Source organism: Ictidomys tridecemlineatus, chromosome 6, assembly GCF_052094955.1.
Source record: "Ictidomys tridecemlineatus isolate mIctTri1 chromosome 6, mIctTri1.hap1, whole genome shotgun sequence".
In the NCBI taxonomy this organism is placed as follows: domain Eukaryota; kingdom Metazoa; phylum Chordata; class Mammalia; order Rodentia; family Sciuridae; genus Ictidomys; species Ictidomys tridecemlineatus.
The window spans coordinates 200057295-200080300 of record NC_135482.1 but is presented as its reverse complement, the minus strand read 5'-3'; the positions used below and the strand labels follow the sequence as shown (position 1 = coordinate 200080300).

Below are 23006 nucleotides of genomic sequence, written 5' to 3'. Positions count from 1 at the left end.
TATAGTTGCATCTTGTTTATTGATCCACTGTACTAATCTGTGTCTTTTTAAATTTGTTTATTTATTTATTAATTTTAGTTGTAGATGGATACAATACCTTTATTTACTTTTTTTAAACCTTTATTTTATTTATTTTTACATGGTGCTGAGGATCTTACCCAGGGCCTCCCCAATGCTAGGCAAGCGCTCTACTGCTGAGCCATTACCCCAGCCCCCTTTATTTAATTTTATGTGGTGCTGAGGATCGAACCCAGTGCTTTACACATGCGAGGTAGGCACTCGACCACAGAGCTACAGCCCCAGCCCCCAATCTGTGTCTTTTGACTGGAGAGTTGAGACCATTTACATTCAGTATTGTTACGGATAGGTATTTGCAATTTTATGCCATTTTAGTTTGCTGCTATATCTAATTCTATCTTGATTTTCAATTAGTTTGTGGCTCTTTTAGTGATATCCATCTATTGGGGAGCTTTGGGTTTGTTTTTGGGTTCTTCTGTATGCAGTATATCTCAGTGTTTTTTGTAATGCTGGTTTGGTGGTCATGGGTTCTTTTAGTTTATCCTGGTCATGAAAAGTTTTTATTTCTCTATTGATTTTAAAAGATGATTTTGCTTGATATAGCAATCCTGGCTGGCAATTGTTTTCTTTTAGAGCTTGATCTCATTTCAGTCCCTACTTGATTTTATATTCTGAATCGAGAAGTCAGAAGTGACCTTATTGATTTGCCTCAAAATGGGATCTGACATTTTTCTCTTGCAGTGTTTCATATTCTTTCCTTACTTTCTATGTTAGGCATTTTTGAATATGATGTGCATGAGAGAGGATCTGTTCTACTTTTGTATATTGGAAGTACTATGGGCTTCCTACAGGCAGTGTCCATCTCATTTCTCAGGTAGGAATGTTTTCTGTTACTGTTTCACTGACAATGTCTCAAGGTGTTTAGCCTGCGTCTCCAAGTTCTCTCCTATCCTGGTGACACTCAGCTTTCTGAACGCTGTCCTAGAATTCTGTATTCTAATCACAGAGTTTTTTTCCTTTATCAAATCCTAAGTTCTAGTTTCCAGGTGTGGTGAGTCTTTCTGGATGTTCTACTCTGCCCTACTGCTAGTTCTAGTTTCCAGGTGTGGTGAGCCTTTCTGGGTGTTCTACTCTGCCCTACTGCTAGTTCTAGTTTCCAGGTGTGGTGAGCCTTTCTGGGTGTTCTACTCTGCCCTACTGCTAGTTCTAGTTTCCAGGTGTGGTGAGCCTTTCTGGGTGTTCTACTCTGCCCTACTGCTAGTTCTAGTTTCTAGGTGTGGTGAGCCTTTCTGGATGTTCTACTCTGCCCTACTGCTAGTTCTAGTTTCCAGGTGTGGTGAGCCTTTCTGGGTATTCTACTCTGCCCAACTGCTAGTTCTAGTTTCCAGATTTAGTGAGCCTTTCTGGGTGTTCTACTCTGCCCTACTGCTAGTTCTAGTTTCCAGGTGTGGTGAGCCTTTCTGGGTGTTCTCCTCTGCCCTACTGCTAGTTCTAGTTTCTAGGTGTGATGAGCCTTTCTGGGTGTTCTACTCTGCCCTACTGCTAGTTCTAGTTTCCAGGTGTGGTGAGCCTTTCTGGGTGTTCTACTCTGCCCTACTGCTAGTTCTAGTTTCCAGGTGTGGTGAGCCTTTCTGGGTGTTCTACTCTGCCCTACTGCTAGTTCTAGTTTCCAGGTGTGGTGAGCCTTTCTGGGTGTTCTACTCTGCCCTACTGCTAGTTCTAGTTTCCAGGTGTGGTGAGCCTTTCTGGATGTTCTACTCTGCCCTACTGCTACTTCTAGTTTCCAGGTGTGATGAGCCTTTCTGGATGTTCAACTCTGCCCTACTGCTAGTTCTAGTTTCCAGGTGTGGTGAGCCTTTCTGGGTATTCTACTCTGCCCTACTGCTAGTTCTAGTTTCCAGGTGTAGTGAGCCTTTCTGGGTGTTCTACTCTGCCCTACTGCTAGTTCTAATTTCCAGGTGTGGTGAGCCTTTCTGGATGTTCTACTCTGCCCTACTGCTAGTACTAGTTTCCAGGTGTGGTGAGCCTTTCTGGGTGTTCTACTCTGCCCTACTGCTAGTTCTAGTTTCCAGGTGTGATGAGCCTTTCTGGATGTTCTACTCTGCCCTACTGCTAGTTCTAGTTTCCAGGTGTGGTGAGCCTTTCTGGGTGTTCTACTCTGCCCTACTGCTAGTTATAGTTTCGAGTTGTGGTGATCCTTTCTGGATGTTCTACTCTGCCCTACTGCTAGTTCTAGTTTCCAGGAGTGGTGAGCCTTTCTGGATGTTCTACTCTGCCCTATTGCTAGTTCTAGTTTCCAGGTGTAGTGAGCCTTTCTGGGTGTTCTACTCTGCCCTACTGCTAATTATAGTTTCCAGGTGTGGTGAGCCTTCCTGGGTGTTCTACTCTGCCCTACTGCTAGTTCTAGTTTCCAGGTGTGGTGAGCCTTTCTGGATGTTCTACTCTGCCCTACTGCTAGTTCTAGTTTCCAGGTGTGGTGAGCCTTTCTGGGTGTTCTACTCTGCCCTACTGCTAGTACTGGTTTCCAGGTGTGGTGAGCCTTTCTGGGTGTTCTACTCTGCCCTACTGCTAGTTCTAGTTTCCAGGTGTGGTGAGCCTTTCTGGATGTTCTACTCTGTCCTACTTCTAGTTCTAGTTTCCAGGTGTGGTGAGCCTTTCTGGATGTTCTACTCTGCCCTACTGCTAGTTCTATTTTCCAGGTATGGTGAGCCTTTCTGGGTGTTCTACTCTGCCCTACTGCTAGTTCGAGTTTCCAGGTGTGGTGAGCCTTTCTGGGTGTTCTACTCTGCCCTACTACTAGTTTTAGTTTCCAGGTGTGGTGAGCCTTTCTGGGTGTTCTCCTATGCCCTACTGCTAGTTATAGTTTCCAGGTGTGGTGAGCCTTTCTGGATGTTCTACTCTGCCCTACTGCTAGTTCAAGTTTCCAGGTGTGGTGAGCCTTTCTGGGTGTTCTGCTCTGCCCTACTGCTAGTTCTAGTTTCTAGGTGTGATGAGCCTTTCTGGATGTTCTACTCTGCTCTACTGCTAGTTCTAGTTTCTAAATGTGATGAGCCTTTCTGGAAGTTCTACTCTGCCCTACTGCTAGTTCTAGTTTCCAGGTGTAGTGAGACTTTCTGTGTGTTCTGCTCTGCCCTACTGCTAGTTCTAGTCCAGGTGTGGTGAGCCTTTCTGGGTGTTCTACTCTGCCCTAATGCTAGTACTAGTTTCCAGGTGTGATGAGCCTTTCTGGGTGTTCTACTCTGCCCTACTGCTAGTTCTAGTTTCCAGGTGTGGTGGGCCTTTCTGGGTGTTCTACTCTGCCCTACTGCTAGTTCTAGTTTCCAGGTGTGGTGAGCCTTTCTGGATGTTCTACTCTGCCCTACTGCTAGTTCTAGTTTCCAGGTGTGGTGAGCCTTTCTGGGTGTTCTACTCTGCCCTACTGCTAGTTCTAGTTTCCAGGTGTGGTGAGCCTTTCTGGGTGTTCTACTCTGCCCTACTGCTAGTTCTAATTTCCAGGTGTGGTGAGCCTTTCTGGGTGTTCTACTCTGCCCTACTGCTAGTTCGAGTTTCCAGGTGTGGTGAGCCTTTCTGGGTGTTCTACTCTGCCCTACTGCTAGTTCTAGTTTCCAGGTGTGGTGAGCCTTTCTGGGTGTTCTACTCTGCCCTACTGCTAGTTCTAGTTTCCAGGTGTGGTGAGCCTTTCTGGGTGTTCTACTCTGCCCTACTGCTAGTTCTATTTTCCAGGTATGGTGAGCCTTTCTGGGTGTTCTACTCTGCCCTACTGCTAGTTCGAGTTTCCAGGTGTGGTGAGCCTTTCTGGGTGTTCTACTCTTCCCTACTGCTAGTTCTAATTTCCAGGTGTGGTGAGCCTTTCTGGATGTTCTACTCTGCCCTACTACTAGTTTTAGTTTCCAGGTGTGGTGAGCCTTTCTGGGTGTTCTCCTCTGCCCTACTGCTAGTTCTAGTTTCCAGGTGTGGTGAGCCTTTCTGGGTGTTCTGCTCTGCCCTACTGCTAGTTCTAGTTTCTAGGTGTGATGAGCCTTTCTGGATGTTCTACTCTGCCCTACTGCTAGTTCTAGTTTCTAAATGTGATGAGCCTTTCTGGAAGTTCTACTCTGCCCTACTGCTAGTTCTAGTTTCCAGGTGTAGTGAGCCTTTCTGTGTGTTCTGCTCTGCCCTACTGCTAGTTCTAGTTTCCAGGTGTGTTGAGCCTTTCTGGATGTTCTACTCTGCCCTACTGCTAGTTCTAGTCCAGGTGTGGTGAGCCTTTCTGGGTGTTCTACTCTGCCCTACTGCTAGTACTAGTTTCCAGGTGTGATGAGCCTTTCTGGGTGTTCTACTCTGCCCTACTGCTATTTCTAGTTTCCAGGTGTGGTGAGCCTTTCTGGGTGTTCTACTCTGTCCTACTGCTAGTTCTAGTTTCCAGGTGGGGTGAGCCTTTCTGGGTGTTCTACTCTGCCCTACTGCTAGTTCTAGTTTCCAGGTGTGGTGAGCCTTTCTGGGTGTTCTCCTCTGCCCTACTGCTAGTTCTAGTTTCCAGGTGTGATGAGCCTTTCTGGGTGTTCTACTCTGCCCTACTGCTAGTTCTGGTTTCCAGGTGTGGTGAGCCTTTCTGGGTGTTCTCCTCTGCCCTACTGCTAGTTCTAGTTTCCAGGTGTGGTGAGCCTTTCTGGGTGTTCTACTCTGCCCTACTGCTTGTTCTAGTTTCCAGGTGTGGTGAGCCTTTCTGGGTGTTCTACTCTGCCCTACTGCTAGTTCTAGTTTCCAGGTGTGATGAGCCTTTCTGGGTGTTCTACTCTGCCCTACTGCTAGTTCTGGTTTCCAGGTGTGGTGAGCCTTTCTGGGTGTTCTACTCTGCCCTACTGCTAGTTCGAGTTTCCAGGTGTGGTGAGCCTTTCTGGGTGTTCTACTCTGCCCTACTGCTAGTTCTGGTTTCCAGGTGTGGTGAGCCTTTCTGGGTGTTCTACTCTGCCCTACTGCTAGTTCTAGTTTCCAGGTATGGTGAGCCTCTCTGGGTGTTCTACTCTGCCCTACTGCTAGTTCTAGTTTCCAGGTGTGGTGAGCCTTTCTGGGTGTTCTACTCTGCCCTACTGCTAGTTCTAGTTTCTAGGTGTGGTGAGCCTTTCTGGGTGTTCTACTCTGCCCTACTGCTAGTTCTAGTTTCCAGGTGTGGTGAGCCTTTCTGGGTGTTCTACTCTGCCCTACTGCTAGTTCTAGTTTCCAGGTATGGTGAGCCTTTCTGGGTGTTCTGCTCTGCCCTACTGCTAGTTCTAGTTTCCAGGTGTGGTGAGCCTTTTTGGATGTTCTACTCTGCCCTACTGCTAGTTCTAGTTTCCAGGTGTGGTGAGCCTTTCTGGGTGTTCTACTCTGCCCTACTGCTAGTTCTAGTTTCCAGGTGTGGTGAGTCTTTCTGGATGTTCACCTCTGCCCTACTGCTAGTTCTAGTTTCCAGGTGTGGTGAGCCTTTCTGGGTGTTCTCCTCTGCCCTACTGCTAGTTCTAGTTTCCAGGTGTGGTGAGCCTTTCTGGATGTTCTACTCTGCCCTACTGCTTGTTCTAGTTTCCAGGTGTGGTGAGCCTTTCTGGGTGTTCTACTCTGCCCTACTGCTAGTTCTAGTTTCCAGGTGTGGTGAGCCTTTCTGGGTGTTCTACTCTGCCCTACTGCTAGTTCTAGTTTCCAGGTGTGGTGAGCCTTTCTTGGTGTTCTACTCTGCCCTACTGCTAGTTCTTGTTTCCAGGTGTGGTGAGCCTTTCTGGGTGTTCTACTCTGCCCTACTGCTAATTATAGTTTCCAGGTGTGGTGAGCCTTCCTGGGTGTTCTACTCTGTTCTACTGCTAGTTCTACTTTTTAGGTGTGGTGAGCCTTTCTGGGTGTTCTCCTCTGCCCTACTGCTAGTTCTAGTTTCCAGGTGTGGTGAGCCTTTCTGGGTGTTCTCCTCTGCCCTACTGCTAGTTCTAGTTTCCAGGTGTGGTGAGCCTTTCTGGGTGTTCTACTCTGCCCTACTGCTAGTACTGGTTTCCAGGTGTGGTGAGCCTTTCTGGGTGTTCTACTCTGCCCTACTGCTAGTTCTAGTTTCCAGGTGTGGTGAGCCTTTCTGGGTGTTCTACTCTGCCCTACTGCTAGTTCTAGTTTCCAGGTGTGGTGAGCCTTTCTGGGTGTTCTACTCTGCCCTACTGCTAGTTCGAGTTTCCAGGTGTGGTGAGCCTTTCTGGGTGTTCTACTCTGCCCTACTGCTAGTTCTAATTTCCAGGTGTGGTGAGCCTTTCTGGATGTTCTACTCTGCCCTACTGCTAGTTCTAGTTTCCAGGTGGGGTGAGCCTTTCTGGGTGTTCTACTCTGCCCTACTGCTAGTTCTAGTTTCCAGGTGTGGAGAGCCTTTCTGGGTGTTCTACTCTGCCCTACTGCTAGTTCTGGTTTTCAGGTGTGGTGAGCCTTTCTGGGTGTTCTACTCTGCCCTACTGCTAGTTCTAGTTTCCAGGTGTGGTGAGCCTTTCTGGATGTTCTACTCTGCCCTACTGCTAGTTCTAGTTTCCAGGTGTGGTGAGCCTTTCTGGATGTTCTACTCTGTTCTACTGCTAGTTCTAGTTTCCAGGTGTGGTGAGTCTTTCTGGATGTTCTACTCTGCCCTACTGCTAGTTCTAGTTTCCAGGTGTGGTGAGCCTTTCTGGGTGTTCTCCTCTGCCCTACTGCTAGTTCTAGTTTCCAGGTATGGTGAGCCTTTCTGGGTGTTCTACTCTGCCCTACTGCTAGTTCTAGTTTCCAGGTGTGGTGAGCCTTTCTGGGTGTTCTACTCTGCCCTACTGCTAGTTCTAGTTTCCAGGTGTGATGAGCCTTTCTGGATGTTCTACTCTGCCCTACTGCTAGTTCTGGTTTCCAGGTGTAGTGAGCCTTTCTGGGTGTTCTACTCTGCCCTACTGCTAGTTCTAGGTTCTAGGTGTGGTGAGCCTTTCTGGGTGTTCTACTCTGCCCTACTGCTAGTTCTAGTTTCCAGGTGTGGTGAGCCTTTTTGGATGTTCTACTCTGCCCTACTGCTAGTTCTAGTTTCCAGGTGTGGTGAGCCTTTCTGGGTATTCTACTCTGTTCTACTGCTAGTTCTGGTTTCCAGGTGTGGTGAGTCTTTCTGGATTTTCTACTCTGCCCTACGGCTAGTTCTAGTTTCCAGGTGTGGTGAGTCTTTCTGGATGTTCTCCTCTGCCCTACTGCTTGTTCTAGTTTCCAGGTGTGGTGAGCCTTTCTGGATGTTCTACTCTGCCCTACTGCTAGTTCTAGTTTCCAGGTGTGGTGAGCCTTTCTGGGTGTTCTAGTCTGCCCTACTGCTAGTTCTTGTTTCCAGGTATGGTGAGCCTTTCTGGGTGTTCTACTCTGCCCTACTGCTAGTTCTAGTTTCCAGGTGTGGTGAGCCTTTCTGGGTGTTCTACTCTGCCCTACTGCTATTTCTAGTTTCCAGGTGTGGTGAGCCTTTCTGGGTGTTCTCCTCTGCCCTACTGCTAGTTCTTGTTTCCAGGTATGGTGAGCCTTTCTGGGTGTTCTACTCTGCCCTACTGCTAGTTCTAGTTTCCTGGTGTGGTGATCCTTTCTGGATGTTCACCTCTGCCCTACTGCTAGTTCTAGTTTCCAGGTGTAGTGAGCCTTTCTGGGTGTTCTACTCTGCCCTACTGCTAGTTCCAGTTTCCAGGTGTGGTGTGCCTTTCTGGGTGTTCTACTCTGCCCTACTGCTAGTTCTAGTTTCCAGGTGTGGTGAGCCTTTCTGGGTGTTCTACTCTGCCCTACTGCTAGTTATAGTTTTCAGGTGTGGAGAGCCTTTCTGGGTGTTCTACTCTGCCCTACTGCTAGTTCTAGTTTCCAGGTGTGGTGAGTCTTTCTGGATGTTCTACTCTGCCCTACTGCTAGTTCTAGTTTCCAGGTGTGGTGAGCCTTTCTGGGTGTTCTACTCTGCCCTACTGCTAGTTCTAGTTTCCAGGTGTGGTGAGTCTTTCTGGGTGTTCTACTCTGCCCTACTGCTAGTTCTGGTTTCCAGGTTTGGTGAGCCTTTCTGGGTGTTCTACTCTGCCCTACTGCTAGTTCTAGTTTCCAGGTGTAGTGAGCCTTTCTGGGTGTTCTACTCTGCCCTACTGCTAGTTCTGGTTTCCAGGTGTGGTGAGCCTTTCTGGGTGTTCTACTCTGCCCTACTGCTAGTTCTACTTTCCAGGTGTGGTGAGCCTTTCTGGGTATTCTACTCTGCCCTACTGCTAGTTCTAGTTTCCAGGTGTGGTGAGCCTTTCTGGGTGTTCTACTCTGCCCTACTGCTAGTTCTTGTTTCCTGGTGTGGTGAACCTTTCTGGGTGTTCTACTCTGTCCTACTGCTAGTTCTAATTTCCAGGTGTGATGAGCCTTTCTGGATGTTCTACTCTGCCCTACTGCTAGTTCTAGTTTCCAGGTGTGGTGAGCCTTTCTGGGTGTTCTCCTCTGCCCTACTGCTCGTTCTAGTTTCTAGGTGTGATGAGCCTTTCTGGATGTTCTACTCTGCCCTACTGCTAGTTCTAGTTTCCAGGTGTAGTGAGCCTTTCTGGGTGTTCTACTCTGCCCTACTGCTAGTTCTAGTTTCCAGGTATGGTGAGCCTTTCTGGGTGTTCTACTCTGCCCTACTGCTAGTTCTAGTTTCCAGGTGTGGTGAGCCTTTCTGGGTGTTCTACTCTGCCTTACTGCTAGTTCTAATTTCCAGGTGTGGAGAGCCTTTCTGGGTGTTCTACTCTGCCCTACTGCTAGTTCTGGTTTCCAGGTGTGGTGAGTCTTTCTGGATGTTCTACTCTGCCCTAGTGCTAGTTCTAGTTTCCAGGTGTGGTGAGCCTTTCTGGGTGTTCTACTCTGCCCTACTGCTAGTTCTAGTTTCCAGGTGTGGTGAGTCTTTCTGGATGTTCTACTCTGCCCTACTGCTAGTTGTAGTTTCCAGGTGTGGTGAACCTTTCTGGGTGTTCTACTCTGCCCTACTGCTAGTTCTAGTTTCCAGGTGTGGTGAGCCTTTCTGGGTGTTCTACTCTGCCCTACTGCTAGTTCTAGTTTCCAGGTGTGGTGAGCCTTTCTGGATGTTCTACTCTGCCCTACTGCTAGTTCTAGTTTCCAGCTATGTTGAGCCTTTCTGGATGTTCTACTCTGCCCTACTGCTAGTTCTAGTTTCGAGGTGTGTTGAGCCTTTCTGGGTGTTCTACTCTGCCCTACTGCTAGTTCTAGTTTCCAGGTGTGGTGAGCCTTTCTGGGTGTTCTACTCTGCCCTACTGCTAGTTCTAGTTTCCAGGTGTGGTGAGCCTTTCTGGGTGTTATACTCTGCCCTACTGCTAGTTCTAGTTTCCAGGTGTGGTGAGCCTTTCTGGGTGTTCTACTTTTTCCTACTGCTAATTCTAGTTTCCAGTTGTGGTGAGCCTTTCTGGATGTTCTACTCTGCCCTATTGCTGGGTATGGCTGTTTGTGTTTTCTCTCGCCTTCCTTCCTTCCTTCCTTCCTTCCTTCCTTCCTTCCTTCCTTCTTTCCTTTCTTTTTTTCTTTCTTTCTTTCTTTCTTTTTTTTTCTTTCTTTCTTTCCTTCTTTCTTTCTTTCTATTTTCTTAGTTGTCCATGGACCTCTATTTCATCTGTTTACATGTGGTGCTGTGTGGGAGGCCAACATAACATGTGAGCAGCTTTGCCTCTCCTCTTGATGGGTGTGGCCCTGTAGGTCACCCTGATATCTGGATGTTTAGGTAACCAAAGATAGTAGCCCCAATCCATGTTTAAGGTTGAGAAAACCCAAATGTGTCCTCGTGCATGGGCGTGCCTCCCTGCATCCCCAGGGGTCGATCTACCCTCACCTGTTCCTTTGTGATATTACCCCTTGCCCTTTTGAGGATAGAAAGTTCCATGGAAACGCCCTTTGTGTGTCCCTTCTCTTACTCTGCCCTGGGGTATGTCCTACCTGATGTCAGTCAACCTGCTGACAGTGGACATTATGAAGCTGGATTCAGCCCCTTGAAACCTGACCCCTGGCTTCATTTGAATGGCTTCTCTTCAATAAAAGGGGTCAGCACCTGCGTGCCGGCTCTCTCTTTCTGCAGACCCTTAAGGTCAGAGGAGCCGCCATAGCACCCCCAAAGGAAAAGGTACTTCTGTCTCCTGTGTGGTTATTTCTTGCTGTCCAGTTCCCTGGAGTGACCCTGAGTGTTTAAGTCGCTGGAACGCAACAGTGCTGAGAACCCGACCCAGTGCCTTGCACGCTAGGCAAGGGCTCTACCTCTGGGCCCCAGCCCCAGCCCCTGGGCATTTCTATTAAGATTCTTCCTGGGTCTCTAGTCCCTTTGCTACTGTTATAAACAGGGTCTTCCTTTCATTTTATTTTTTAAACTGGTATTTTTGTGTGTATATCTATATGCATACATTCTGTATAAGAAGGCTCTTTATAACCCAACACTACTAAATTACCGTATTATTTGTAATAGTTTTTCCAGTGACTCTTTTGGATTTTTCTAGATATTTAATAATTTTGTTTATAGATAGAAAAAAAGTCCAGTACCCATTTTTCCATTTTCATGCCTATAAAAATTTATTTGTTCAATTGCATTGGCTAATAACTGCAACATGGTTTAGAGATTATAAGAAACAGAACCCACCTCCTCCAGCTACATAGAACATCTTTGTATTCATATAGTTGTCTGATTAGTCAGTTTTATAGTTTTCTTCATGGATCTTGTGCATCTATTGTTGGACTTACACCTAAGTATTTTATTTTATTTTTTTGAGTGCTAATATAAATGGTTATTTTGTTTTAAATTTCAAATTACACTTGTTCATTGATGGAATACAGGAAAACAATTGACTTTTCTCCATTGACACGTATACTTCATCATTGCTATAATTGCTTATTGGTTCTAGAAATTTTTTGTTGATTCTTTGGGATTTTCAAAATAGACAATCAAGTTATCTCAAACAAAGTCAGTTTTATTTCTTCCTTTCAATTAATATACCTTTTATTTCCTTTTCTTGACTTATTGTGTTAGTCAGAGTTTCCAGTGCCTTGCCTTGCTCCTATTTCTCGCTACCAAGTATGATGTTAGCTGTAAGTTTTTTGTAAACATTCATTATCAAGTTGAGGAGGTTCTCTGTTTATTGAGAGTTTTTATCATAAATGGGTATTAGATTGTGTTAAATAATCACTATATCTCTTTTTAAAAAATATTTATTTATTTTAGTTATAGTTGGACACAGTACCTTTATTTTTATTTATTTAACGTGGTGCTGAGGATCGAACCCAGGGCCTCTCATGTGCTAAGTGAGCACTCTGCCACTGAGCCATAGCCACAGTCCTCACTGTATCTCTTGATGTGCTCATGTGACCTTTCTGTTTTTCTAGCCTATTGATATATTACATTAATTGATTTTTGAATGAAGCCTTGCTTACCTGGGATAAGTTCCACTTGGTGATACTGTATAATTGTTTTTATGTGATACAATACTCAATTTGCTAACATTTTTGGAATATAGTAATCAGAGATGTTAGTATGCATCTATATTCATGAGAGTAGTTTTCTTGTAATGTCTTTGTTTGATTTGGGTTATAAAGTAATTCTGGTCTCATAGAATGAAATAAAAAGTATTCCCTTTGCTTCTATCCTCTGAAACAGATTGTCAATAATTGGATAATTTCTTCCTTAAATATCTGATGGAATTTATCAACAAAACTTCAGGGCCCAGAGCTTTCTGTTTGGGAATGTTATTAATTATTGACTCGATTTCTTTAATAGATATAGGTCCATTCAGATTGTCTAAATTTTTGAGCTTATTTTTTTGCACTAGGAATTTGAACTCAGAGCACTCGACCTCTGAACCATATCCCCAGCCCTATTTTGTATTTTTTTTAAAATATTTTTTTAGTTGTCAATAGACCTTTATTTTATTTATTTATATGTGGTTCTGGCAATCAAACTTAAGGCCTCACATATGCTAGGCAAGCACTCTACCACTGAGCCACAACCCCAGCCCCCTATTTGTATTTTATTCAGAGACTAGGTCTCACTGAGTTGCTTAGTGACTTGCTTTTTGCTGAGGCTGGCTTTGAACTCACAATCCTCCTGCCTCAGCCTCCTGAGCCACTGGGATTACAGGCATGTGATTTTTGATAGTTACTCTTAAAGGAATTGGTTCATTTCATCTAGGTTATCAAACTTGCATGCATAGAGTTCAAATGCATACAGTGTTCCTTTACTGTCCTTTCATGTCCATGAGATCTGTGGTGATGTCTCCTGTTACATTTCTGATATCAGTAATTTGTGTCCTCTGGCTTTTCTCTTAACCTGCCTAGAGATATTTTCAGAGAACTAGTTTTCAAAGAGCCAAGTTCTCTCGCTTTTTAAAAAAAGTTGATTTCCTGTTTTCAGATTTGTTGATTTACTTTTATTATTCCTTCACTTCTTCTAACTTTGGATTTAATGTGTTCTTCTTTTCCTAGTTTCCTAAGGTGAAAACTCAGATTATTTATTTTAGGTCTCTCTTCTTTTCTAATGTATGCCTTCAGTGTTCTAAATTTCCTTCTAAGCACTGTTTTCGTGGCATCCCACAGGTTTTAAGAAGTTGTGTTTTTGTTTTCATTTTGCTCAAAATATTTTAAAATTTTTCTGGATATTTCTTTCTTTCTTTCTTTTTTTTTTTTAGAGAGAGAGAGAGAGAGAGAGAGAGAGAGAATTTTAATATTTATTTTTTAATTATCGGCGGACACAGCATCTTTGTTTGTACGTGGTGCTGAGGATCGAACCAGGGCCGCACGCATGCCAGGCGAGCGTGCTACCGCTTGAGCCACATCCCCAGCCCCAGGATATTTCTTTCTTAATCCATGTGTTGTTTAGAAGTATAATTTTTCATGTTCAGTGTTTGGGACTTTCCAGTTATCTTTCTGTACTTGTTTTCTACCCCTGTGGACTAGGAGCAGACTTTGTTTAATTTTTGTTCTGATCATGTGTTGTGATTGTTTTGTGGCCTAGAACATAGTCCATCTTGGTGAATGTTTCACACGCACTTGAGAAGGACAGTGTTACACCATTGTTAAATGGAGTAGTCTATAGAGGTCAATCCAGTTGACTGATGATATTATTGAATTCAAATATGTTCTTACTGATTTTCTACCTCCTGCAATTGTCCTTCTGACAGAGTGTTGAAGCCTACAACAATGACAGTGGATTCCTCTATTTCTTCTTGTAATTTTTACCATCTTTGCCTCACCTGGTGTGTATACATGTCAAAGATCAGAGAATTAATCCTTTATCTTTGTGTACTTTCCTTCTTTATCCTTGATAACTTTCCTTTCTTTGAAGTCTGCTCTGCCAAAAATTAATACCCACTCTTTCTTTCTTTTGATTAGTGTTAACATTATATATTTTCTCTATTTCCTTCTAAGCTGTGTATTTTTATAGTTAAGATAGGTTTCTTTTCTTTTATAGTTAAGATGGGTTTCTCTTGACAATCTGTCTTTTAACTGGAGCATTTAGACCCTTGATGTTGATAAATAATCCAATCCATTATTTCTGCTATTATTTTGAACAGTTTCATCTGTTACATTAAGAATAAGATAAATGGAAGATTTGATCTCACCTTCATCGATTTCTTCCCTGATGCTCTTCCTTTTTATATAGACCAAGCTTCTGACAAGCACAATCTTTCTCTCTGAAGAAATGCTTTTAACCTTTTTCGCAAGGCAGGTCTGTTAATACCAAGCTCCTTCAAATTTTGTCTGAGAATGTCTTATTTCATTTTTATTTTGAAGAATAATTTTACAGGGTACAGAATTCTAAGGGTTTCCCCCCCTTTTCACACTTTGAATTCACTCCATTCTCTTCTCGATTGAATGTTTTTTAGATTAACTCTTTCCTTTGTTCCTTGATAGGTAAGGTTTGTTTTTCTGTTTTGTTTTGTTGTTTTGTTTGTTTGTTTTAACAGCCTTCTGGATCCTTTTGGCATCTTTTTCTGTATCCTTCATTCTCTGTGGATTGAAAGTCCTCACTCAGGTGTCATTTGGACAGTTTGCCCTTGTCCCTTCCCTGAGCTCCCTGGGTCTGTGCTTCAGTGTTTGATATTGGCATGGGGAAGACTCTTACTCTCTTTTGCTCCAGTATTTCTCCTGCTCCTTTCTGTCTCTTTTTCCTTCTCGAGTTGTCCTCACAAACACATTGCACCTTTTGGATATTCTGATCTGGTTTTTTTCTTCTGTATCTCTCCTCTTTGTTTTAGTTTTGAAGGTCATTGTGGTTCATGCTGAACTTAATCCTCCTATAGTGTCAACATGGAGGCCTTTGGGGAAGTGGCTGAGTCACAAAAGGGGTTCAGGACCTTAGGCATGAGGCCTCAGAGCTGCCTGCCCTCCAGCTCCTCCACTGCATGAGGAGTAGGGTACCATCTTGGAAGCAACCCTCACCAGATGTGGACTCTGCAGGCACCTGGAGTTTGAATTTCCAGTCTCCAGAACAGTGAGCAACCGATTTCTGATATGGATCAGTTACCCAGGCTGAGGTGTCCTGTTATGGCAGCAGGAATGAACTGACACAGGCTTCCACTGATACATCCTCCGGTGCAGAGTTCTTCCCTGAGCAGGGTCTAGTGTGTTAGTAAGCCCTCAGAGGGGGAAGGCCAGGGAGCACCGTGCAGGGGGAGGAGGCCTTTCTGACAGTCTGTGAGCAGGACAAAGGTGACACCTGGGTGCAAGTCCACCTGATTGGAAGGTTGAGAAAATAGGAAGAGCAGCCCAGACTCCAGGACCTAGGCCTGCTGGGATGCAAGACAGAGACAGAGGCATGGCCGTAGGGATGGCTCTGGGGATCTTACTAGGAGCTGGGCACTGTGTCCTTTTTGTTGCGTCAAATCCCTTGTGTGTCCAGGGACTCTCAGCCGGCAGCAAGATATCGAGCTGCATAGCTGCCATCCCTGCTCTTCACAGATGAGAAGGGAATGTGTTTTCACCCCCCTGGTTATCTGGGTGGCAGAGAGCCCTCTTGTTCTGCTTCCAGGCCCATGTTTCCCCTCACGCAGTGGCACCTGGTCCACTGTGGGAGGCTGACGAGCACGTGACTGAGTCTGACTCCCCTGCTGGGCAAGTGGCATCCAGGGGTCATGCTGCTTGATAGCCCCATCTTCTAGGGTTCAAGTGACTGTGTCTTGTGCATGGGCGTCCTTCCTACAGCCCCATGGGTGGAGCTCCGCTCACCTGTTCCTTTGTAAAATTACCCCTTGCCCTGTTTGGGATAGAATGTTCCATGGAAGTGCCCTGGGGTGTGGCCTACCTAGATGTCAGTGAATCTGCTGACAGCAGACATCATGAAGCTGGATCAGCCCCTTGAAACCTGACCTCCTTGATAAAAGTGCTCAGCCTGTGCGCTCTCTCTCTCTCTCTCTCTCTCTCTCTCTCTCTCTCTCTCTCTCTCTTTCTGCAACTCTTAAGGTCAGCACCCTCAAATAAAAAGGTATTTCTGTCTCTTGTGGGGTTATTTCATGCAGACCAATTAGTCTGGTTCCCCTCGAGTGACCCCTGAGTGTTTTAGTTACAAGCAACCCGGCAAATGTTGTCCCCGGGTGGGCAAAAGGTTTGAGTGTTTATGTTGCCGGGACAAAAGTGGCAGTCCATGATCATGTGCTGCCCCCACCCCTTTTCCTATGCCTGGGGGGATGGTCCTGCCAGCTCCCACCTCCACAGGCCCTCTTTGGTCCTGCATCCACTGTGGTCCTCACCCACAACTGTCCCCTCTCCGGCTTCCTGGTGCCAAGACTGGTTCCTCACCCTGTGACTTCTCATTCTTGTCTGGACCCACTCTGTCCTCACTCTTTCTCTCCAGCAAGGTGCATAGTGTGCTCTTCACTCCTGCATTTGAGCTCATGATTCCCTAGCCGTGTGCTCGCTCACTAGCCAGAAGCCACCGCACTACGCCAGAAGCCAGGTTTGGCCCCAGCCATCACAGTCCCCAGGAATCAGACATGGAGCCGGTGCTGTGAGCCAGAGCTCCAGCCACCAGGGCCCCTCCCTACCACCAGCCTCACTGTGCCCACTGTTCCATCACAGTCATTTCCAACCTCTCTGTTCTGCAGAATCTCAGGTGCAACTCTAGGCTCTCAATGCAAGCAGGGGTGTCACTGACAGCTGTCTCAAGCAATTCCCAGGAACACAAAAGAACCATGAAACACCCACAGGACCCTCTTTCTTTCTTTCTCCCTCCCTCCCTCCTTTCCTTTCTTCCTTTCTGGACTGGGGTTTAAATCCAGGTCCTTACTTGTGCTGGACAAGACTCCACCACTGAGCTTCATCCCAGCCCAACCACAGGTATAGACTTGAAGACATTCAGAGAAGCCATGCTGACTGGCACATCCACCTTCTCACGTCCCCTGGTGACAGCTCTTTACTCTGTGGTCCCTATAGGCTGAGAACATGCAGCAAGCAGAATGGGGCCAGCACCCCTGGAGTGGGAGAAGCAGGGGTTCAGATCAGGAACATGATGTCAGTTGTAGGGTGGGATGGATCAGTAGAACATGGAGCTAGGAAGTGACTCCCCCTGGGGACATGTGGCCTGGCAACTGCCCCTCAGGCAGCATTCCCAAACAGCCTCCACATCTGCACCCAGTGAATGCAAGAGGTACCACTACCTCTCACAAGGCACAGTCGGCTTTTCGTCCCCTCTGCACATGGGGTTCAATGAGGAGGGAACCCATGGGCGTTTCTGTCCTGAGATGCTTCAGTCCTCAGGGGAAGATCAGGCACTTTAGAAACAACGTGCAGCTGGAGTTTGGAGGCTCCTAACGGGTGGCGCGTGAAAACTGTATTTCATGGAGGTAACAGTCATGCCGGGCCACCTAGATACAAGCACTGGGGTGCAGTGGCGCTCCAGACCCACCCCCCCCCCCCCCCCCCCCCCCCCCCGCGCTGAGTCTCCTCTGGGTCTGCCACAGCCTGCCCTAGTGGCTGGGCCACTGCCTGCCTTGCTCCTGTGATCCTGATCAGCTTTCTGCCAGGCACAGGGGGAGGCCTGCCGGGCTGCCACTCTGCTGCCTTCAGAGAGGAGCGGGCTTGGCCAGCAGCCCTGCTGGACTGTTGTGGAGTCATGTGACAGTTGCTATGGTGCCTAGGCAGGGAAGAGTCCTGGAGAGCCTGTGGAGAGCGCTAGACAAAGGACCCGTAACAAAGAAGTCACAACCTCCTCCCACACCATGGGCCACGGCTTCCAGATCATCAATAGCTTCGTGAGCTGCTGGGTCCCAGCTACCAAGGAAGAAGAGGTGAAGGAAGGGGAGGAAGAGCCTCTGCTCATCTCCCCTGCCCAGTGTCCTCCTTGGTGCCTGCTGCCTGCCTCCTCCTCTTCCCTCCCCACCTCTTGCCCCTTCTCCCCTCCTCCTCCTCCTGCTCGTTCCCCCTGCTGTTCCCTCCTCCTCTCCCTCCCCCTCCTCCTCCTTTCTCCCTCCTCCCTCCCTCCCTGCAGTCCTCTCCCCTTTTAACTCCTGCCTTCCTTTAGGCTCTCCTCATCCCTGGCTGTCCAATCCTTGAATCGTGTCTTTTTGTTTTTTTAACTAGACAGCTCCAAAATATTTTAAATCGTTGCTTAGGTAGCAGATTTCCATTAATATTTTTTCAATTGGTTCTGGGATCAGTCATGGAAAGTTGTAGTCATTCAAAGCTCTCCCCCTCAACTGCTTCATCCGGCCAAAATAAGCTTCTTGTGAGACAGAGAGCAAGAATGTCCAGGGCAGCGGCTGGTGGTCCATCCGTGACCCTACAGACAGGATTTTGCATATACCCTGATTAGAGAATTGGGTAAGGTGGAATGGCATTCAGAATGTTGCACTTTCATACCCAAGGCTGTGGTCAGATTAAGGATGGGAGCCTCGTTCACTTTTGTATGAACTAAGACTAGGATGGGTGTTTTATCAGGAATGCTCCTCATTTCACGCGAACCACTGGCTGTGAGCCAGGCTGACTGATGGAGGGGTAGGGGTGCAGGGCAGCCGCCCTGTGGGGTGCATGGGGTGGACAGTCTGTTACAAAGTTTTCTGAGATTTTGAAAGGTGATTTATTTTAATCCAGAATTGTTGACAAGTATTGAAACTGGGCCTGAACGGTAGGACATGAATGTGAGAATTATCACCTAAAAATACATCCTGTACCTTAAGACACAAGGCTTAATTAAGATTTCCTGTCTGAGAAAATCTGCATGTCATATTCAGAAGCATTCCATTATAATTAGTTTCCTTGACCTGCTGTTGGTGAGAAACAGAGAAGCGCAGTGACCAGGAGATGCCCGGTAGACACCAGCCTGGTGGCCCAGGATTGGATCAGATGGGGGCTTGCTCCTGGACCTCCAGCCTCCTGCCTCAGCCTCACAGCAGAGAGGGTTCGCGTATGCTCTGTGAGATCTTCTGAGGGTGGAGACTGTCCTGCCCCAGGTGCTCGCTAACTCAGGACCAAGTGGACGGACACACGACTTTAAGAGTCTTTCTGCCTTCCTCACGTTCAAACATACGCACTGCTCTGCTCAGAGACGTGAGAACTTCCTCCCTCCCACCTGGGCCTCAGGAATTCCTCCATCCACTCTTCACAGACACCCACACTGCTCACAATGCTGCTCTCCAGGGCCTGATGGTGGGCCTGGAAAAATCAGAAGTGCAGAAGCCCTGGCCCAGCACCCCCAGGCGCAGACAAGGCAGTTCTCAAGCAGCTGCTGCAGTCCCTCCTGCAGGCAGACCCCAAGGCTGAGGGAGACAGAGAGGCCTGGAGCCTTCCTCATACCTGGGAAGCTGCGCAGGCTGTAACTCAGTGCCCAGTGTGAGGCTGGCTCCCAACAGCACACTTGTGTGCCAGGGTCCAATCCCTGATCCACTTTGCATTTTATGGCTTTTATATTGTGAGAGACAGAATATCCAGTGGTCCATTTTCAAAACACAGTATTTAGCATTCAATGTAAAGTGACTTGGGATTTAGGAAGGGGGCACAGCAGGTTGGAAATTTACAAGCACGTAACATGGGAGTGTGAAAATTCGGAGCCCACTGACAGACATAAGGGGAGAAGGAAGGGCCCCTCTGGCCAACGAGATAAACTGTGTAGGTGCAAAAGGCACTCAGTCCAAGGGACTTCCCCACCACAAGAGAAAAAAGGGAGGCAGAGGCAGCTAAAGACATATTTCCTTAAATAACCCCGTGGGAGACAGTAAAACCTAGGCATTGTACACCCCAAAGTACTCAGCCAAACCCTGGATGTGCCCAATCTGGGGGTCCCTGATCACTAGGCACCCAGTCTTGCAAGACCCTGGCTCCTTGCTGTTTCTGTGGCTCTCAGTCCATTTTGGGGGCTTGGAGAGGGCCCCTCCTCCCTGAGCCCAGAGAATTCAGATAATGCTGAGCCACCAGCCTCCTTCACTAACAGACCTTCTCCTGCAGCAAGGGGCCTTGGCTTCTGGACCCCACCACTCCTTCCTGGGCTCATGTGGCCAGGGGGTCTTCTGGGGCTCAGTACCTGTTTCCATGGTGTCTGCAGAGGGTGTCCCAGGGTGTGTGCAGAGCTCCTGGCCTGCGAGAGGGAGCACTTGGGTAGGAGGCCCTGACACAGCCCGAGCTGCCTTCCTTCCTCTGCCAGACCAGTCGAGGGGGATTCAAGGCTTGAATTTCCAGTTCTCTTTTGCTGGGAAGCGGGACCCCCCTAAGTAGCTGGACCCACCGGAGCTCACCTGCAGAGAGGCTGCAGCTGGACCCCTCGTCAGGACAGGGCCTGGCTCCCCATCCTGACCGGCTCATTCTCTACCCTCCCTTCTCTCCCTCTCCCCTCTCCCTCCCTATGTGATTCTGAGCCCAGAGCTGTGCACAGTGAGCTCTTCAGCAGCCCCAATGGGCACAGGGCTCTGGAGCCTTCCCTATTGCCCTGTTAGTGGGATGCAGCTGTACAGCAATACCCACGTCTGGCACAGTCCCCAGGAGCAGTGCAGGGGACTTCTGGCAACATACCCTTCCCTCAGAGAAAGGAGAAAATGCAACTCAAAAACTCACCCTTTGTCCACTTGACAAGGAAAGCGAAATGCAGGCTTGAGGCTGGCGGGGGACAATGTTCATCTGCCTTGGCCTCCTGCAAGGGTGCTCATCCCAAACGGGCGATTGCAGGGACGGTGCTGTGCCCCAGATGCTTCCGTGTCCCAGGATGGTGTTATGTCCCAGGTGGGGGCTGTCACTGGAATAGTTCCTTGTCCCGGGGGGGCTGTCATGGGGGCAATTCTGTGTCCCAGGGGGGGCTGTCACTGGGTGACACCAGCCCTCTAGCTGTGGGCTCCACAGTTCCCTGCTCTGCTGCACAAGCTTCCTGACTCCCTCTGGACCCGCTCCCATCTTAGTCCTGACCTCTGACCTTCGTGGAGACCCTGCCAGTGAGGATTTCCCAACATTTCCTTGTTCTTTGCCAAATCCAGAGTTTCCCGTTCCTTCTCCTTACTTCTGTCCAAGCCTGTGCTCTCCAACCCACTCCTGACACACTGGCCCCTCTCCAGGAAAAATGTGCAGGCTGACCACAGGCTGAGGAAGGTTGGCCAGAGCCAGTGCAGGGCCCAAGGCTGAGCACCTTCTCTACCGCCAGGTCCCCGAGTTGTCACGGAATACGCAGGATAGGAGGCTGGGAGTGGGTCTCACATGTTCCACCTGCCAGGGCAACTCTTCTGGAACACACTGAGTACACTGGTGTTGTGCACAGTTAGAGAAAAATGTCCAGAGCCCACAAAGCCTGAAGAATTGGCTGTCACACAGATGCCATGCTGAGGCATGCGGCACTTTGCCTGTGAATACAGGGAAGTAATCTGCTTGTAAAATCTACTTTTTAAAAGGTGCTGCTTCAATTCAAAATAGCTAAACTATGGAACCAACCTGGGTGCCCTTCAACAGATGAATGGATAAAGAAAATGTGGTACATATACACAATGGAATATTACTCAGCCTTAAAGAAGAATGAAATTATGGCATTTGCTGGTAAATGATTGGAGCTGGAATATCATGCTAAGCCAAATAAGCCAATTCCAAAGAACCAAAGGCTGAATGTTTTCTCTGATATGATTTCTCTGATATGCAGATGCTAATCTAGGGAAGAACAGAGTTACTTTGGATTAAACAGAGGGGAGTGAAGGAAGAGGAGGGGTTTTGGGCAGGAAGGACAGCAGAATGAATTGGACATTATTACCCTAAGTGATGTATGACTGCAGGACCAGTGTGATCCTACATCATGTACAACCAGAAGGATGAGAAGTCATACTCCACTTATGTAGGATGTGTTAAAGTGCATTTCACTGTTGTGCAGAACTAATTAGAACAAATTTTTTAAATGAGAAAAAAAACAAGTGCTGCTGACTGAGAAGAACCTGTGGAGACGCAGGGCGCTAGGGCTGAACGTGCTGGCTTCTCCTGTCCTGAGAGGCTCCACCAGGTGACGCTCAAGAGCAGCACACAGTGTACTGGGACCTGGGGTCCTGTGTCTTGCTCCTATGTTGGAGGATGTTGGGAATGCTACATTGGGTCTTCAGCCTGTCAGGCACAGCCTGAGTGACAACTGTGGCATGGAGCTGGCGCTGGGAACCCCAAGCACCTGCCTGGCCTCCCCCATCCAGCCCTGGATCAGAAGAAAATGAGAATGAGGTGCAGCCTGCAGCAGAGACTGGGAAGAGGGCCTGGGCAGGGGAGGGACACTGACTTCTGAAGTGAGCAGGTCGCCGTTGGCCAAGGCAACCAGACAGCGAGGTGTCAGAGGTCCGCAGTAGAGGCCTGGGAGTCAAGCTGTGGATCCCAGAGAGCTCGGAGCTGGGTGTGGGGTAGAGACTCCTATTGCCAGTTAACAGCCCCTGGGGGCAGCCCTGACGCTACCCCACTCCAAGCAGGTCCCAGGGGACAGACACAGGGGCTGCCATCCAAAGACTTCACAGTGACCACCAGGTCAGGCCACAGCTCCCAGCAGCAGCCTGGGACCCCAGAGTGACAGCTTCATTCTAGCTTGGCTTGAGGTCTGGCGGAGGGGGGTGGTCTGTCTGCCTATGGCCAAGCCTTCATCTGTCCACCCTAAATCACACAGCAGCACACCCTGCCTCTGGACCCCATTTTCTTTCCACTCAGGAGAAGTCCACAGGGAAACCATGGCAGCTCCTTGGGATGGACTCTGAAACACAGAGTGTCCAGGTCCCCTGTTGCAGGGGACAGACGAGGCAAAACACCAAATATGAAGAGGAAGCAGGTTTATTTGGCTGCAGCCAGGTTCAGAGAGCAGAGCTTTCGCTGAATCAATCAATCCCCTGAACCCCGAGTTCAGGCAGTTGCAGAGTTTTATACCCAGCATGTCAGGGGAGGGGCTCAGAAGTAAGTTCACACAAAAGCAGCTTTTTCTTTTCACCGTTCTGGGCAAGTTAACCCTTCAAGCACAGTGCCTGAGAAGGGGAGAGCTTCTTCTCCCCTTCCTTTCCTCCCCTGCCAGCTGTTACCATGGAGCCCAATGGGTAACTTCTCTTATCTTAGAAATGTAGACATCTCTGTGAAGCCCAGCTCAAGGCCAGAGGCCTTGCTAAAGGATTTGTGTGTTTTTTTTTTTTAATCACACTCTGCACTTGCAGACACACTTCTAGAAACTACTATACTGGATACATGTTTGTGAAAAACAAGTAAAGGGGCCTTCAGCACCTGGAGTGCTGGTCTCTTCCAGGCCAGTGGCCAAGTGAAATGGAGCAACAGGAAAATAGTTTGATCACACTGAACTCTTTTGTAGAGACTCTTTTGCTGATAGTCCTAAAATCAACTGTGGTGAAGATTTCTGGAGAAGCTTAGTAAGATTTTCTGTGGAGAAGGGGGGCCACTACATCCAAGGCTTTCAGAAGTATTAGAAATTCCTCTCGTTGCAGGGATTCAAACACATGTTCTGAAGCGGCTCGGTGAGGCAGACTTCACTTCTGCCCGTGGGTGCACCACGGAACCTGGTGAGCAGGCAGCCTGGGCGGCATCCTGCTTTGATCCCAGGACAGCACTGCTCCTGCCCT

General features: G+C 47.8%; 1 long non-coding RNA gene across 1 annotated transcript in view; it reads right to left on the bottom strand.

Annotated features, from left to right (window-relative positions):
* LOC120888540 (uncharacterized) overlaps positions 1-20700 on the bottom strand; it is a 54706-nt gene extending 34006 nt beyond the window's left edge. The window contains exon 1 of the long non-coding RNA XR_005732262.2: positions 20002-20700. This is a non-coding gene — a long non-coding RNA (uncharacterized LOC120888540). The remainder of the gene's footprint in view (positions 1-20001) is intronic.
* Between the last annotated feature and the right edge of the window lie 2306 nt (positions 20701-23006).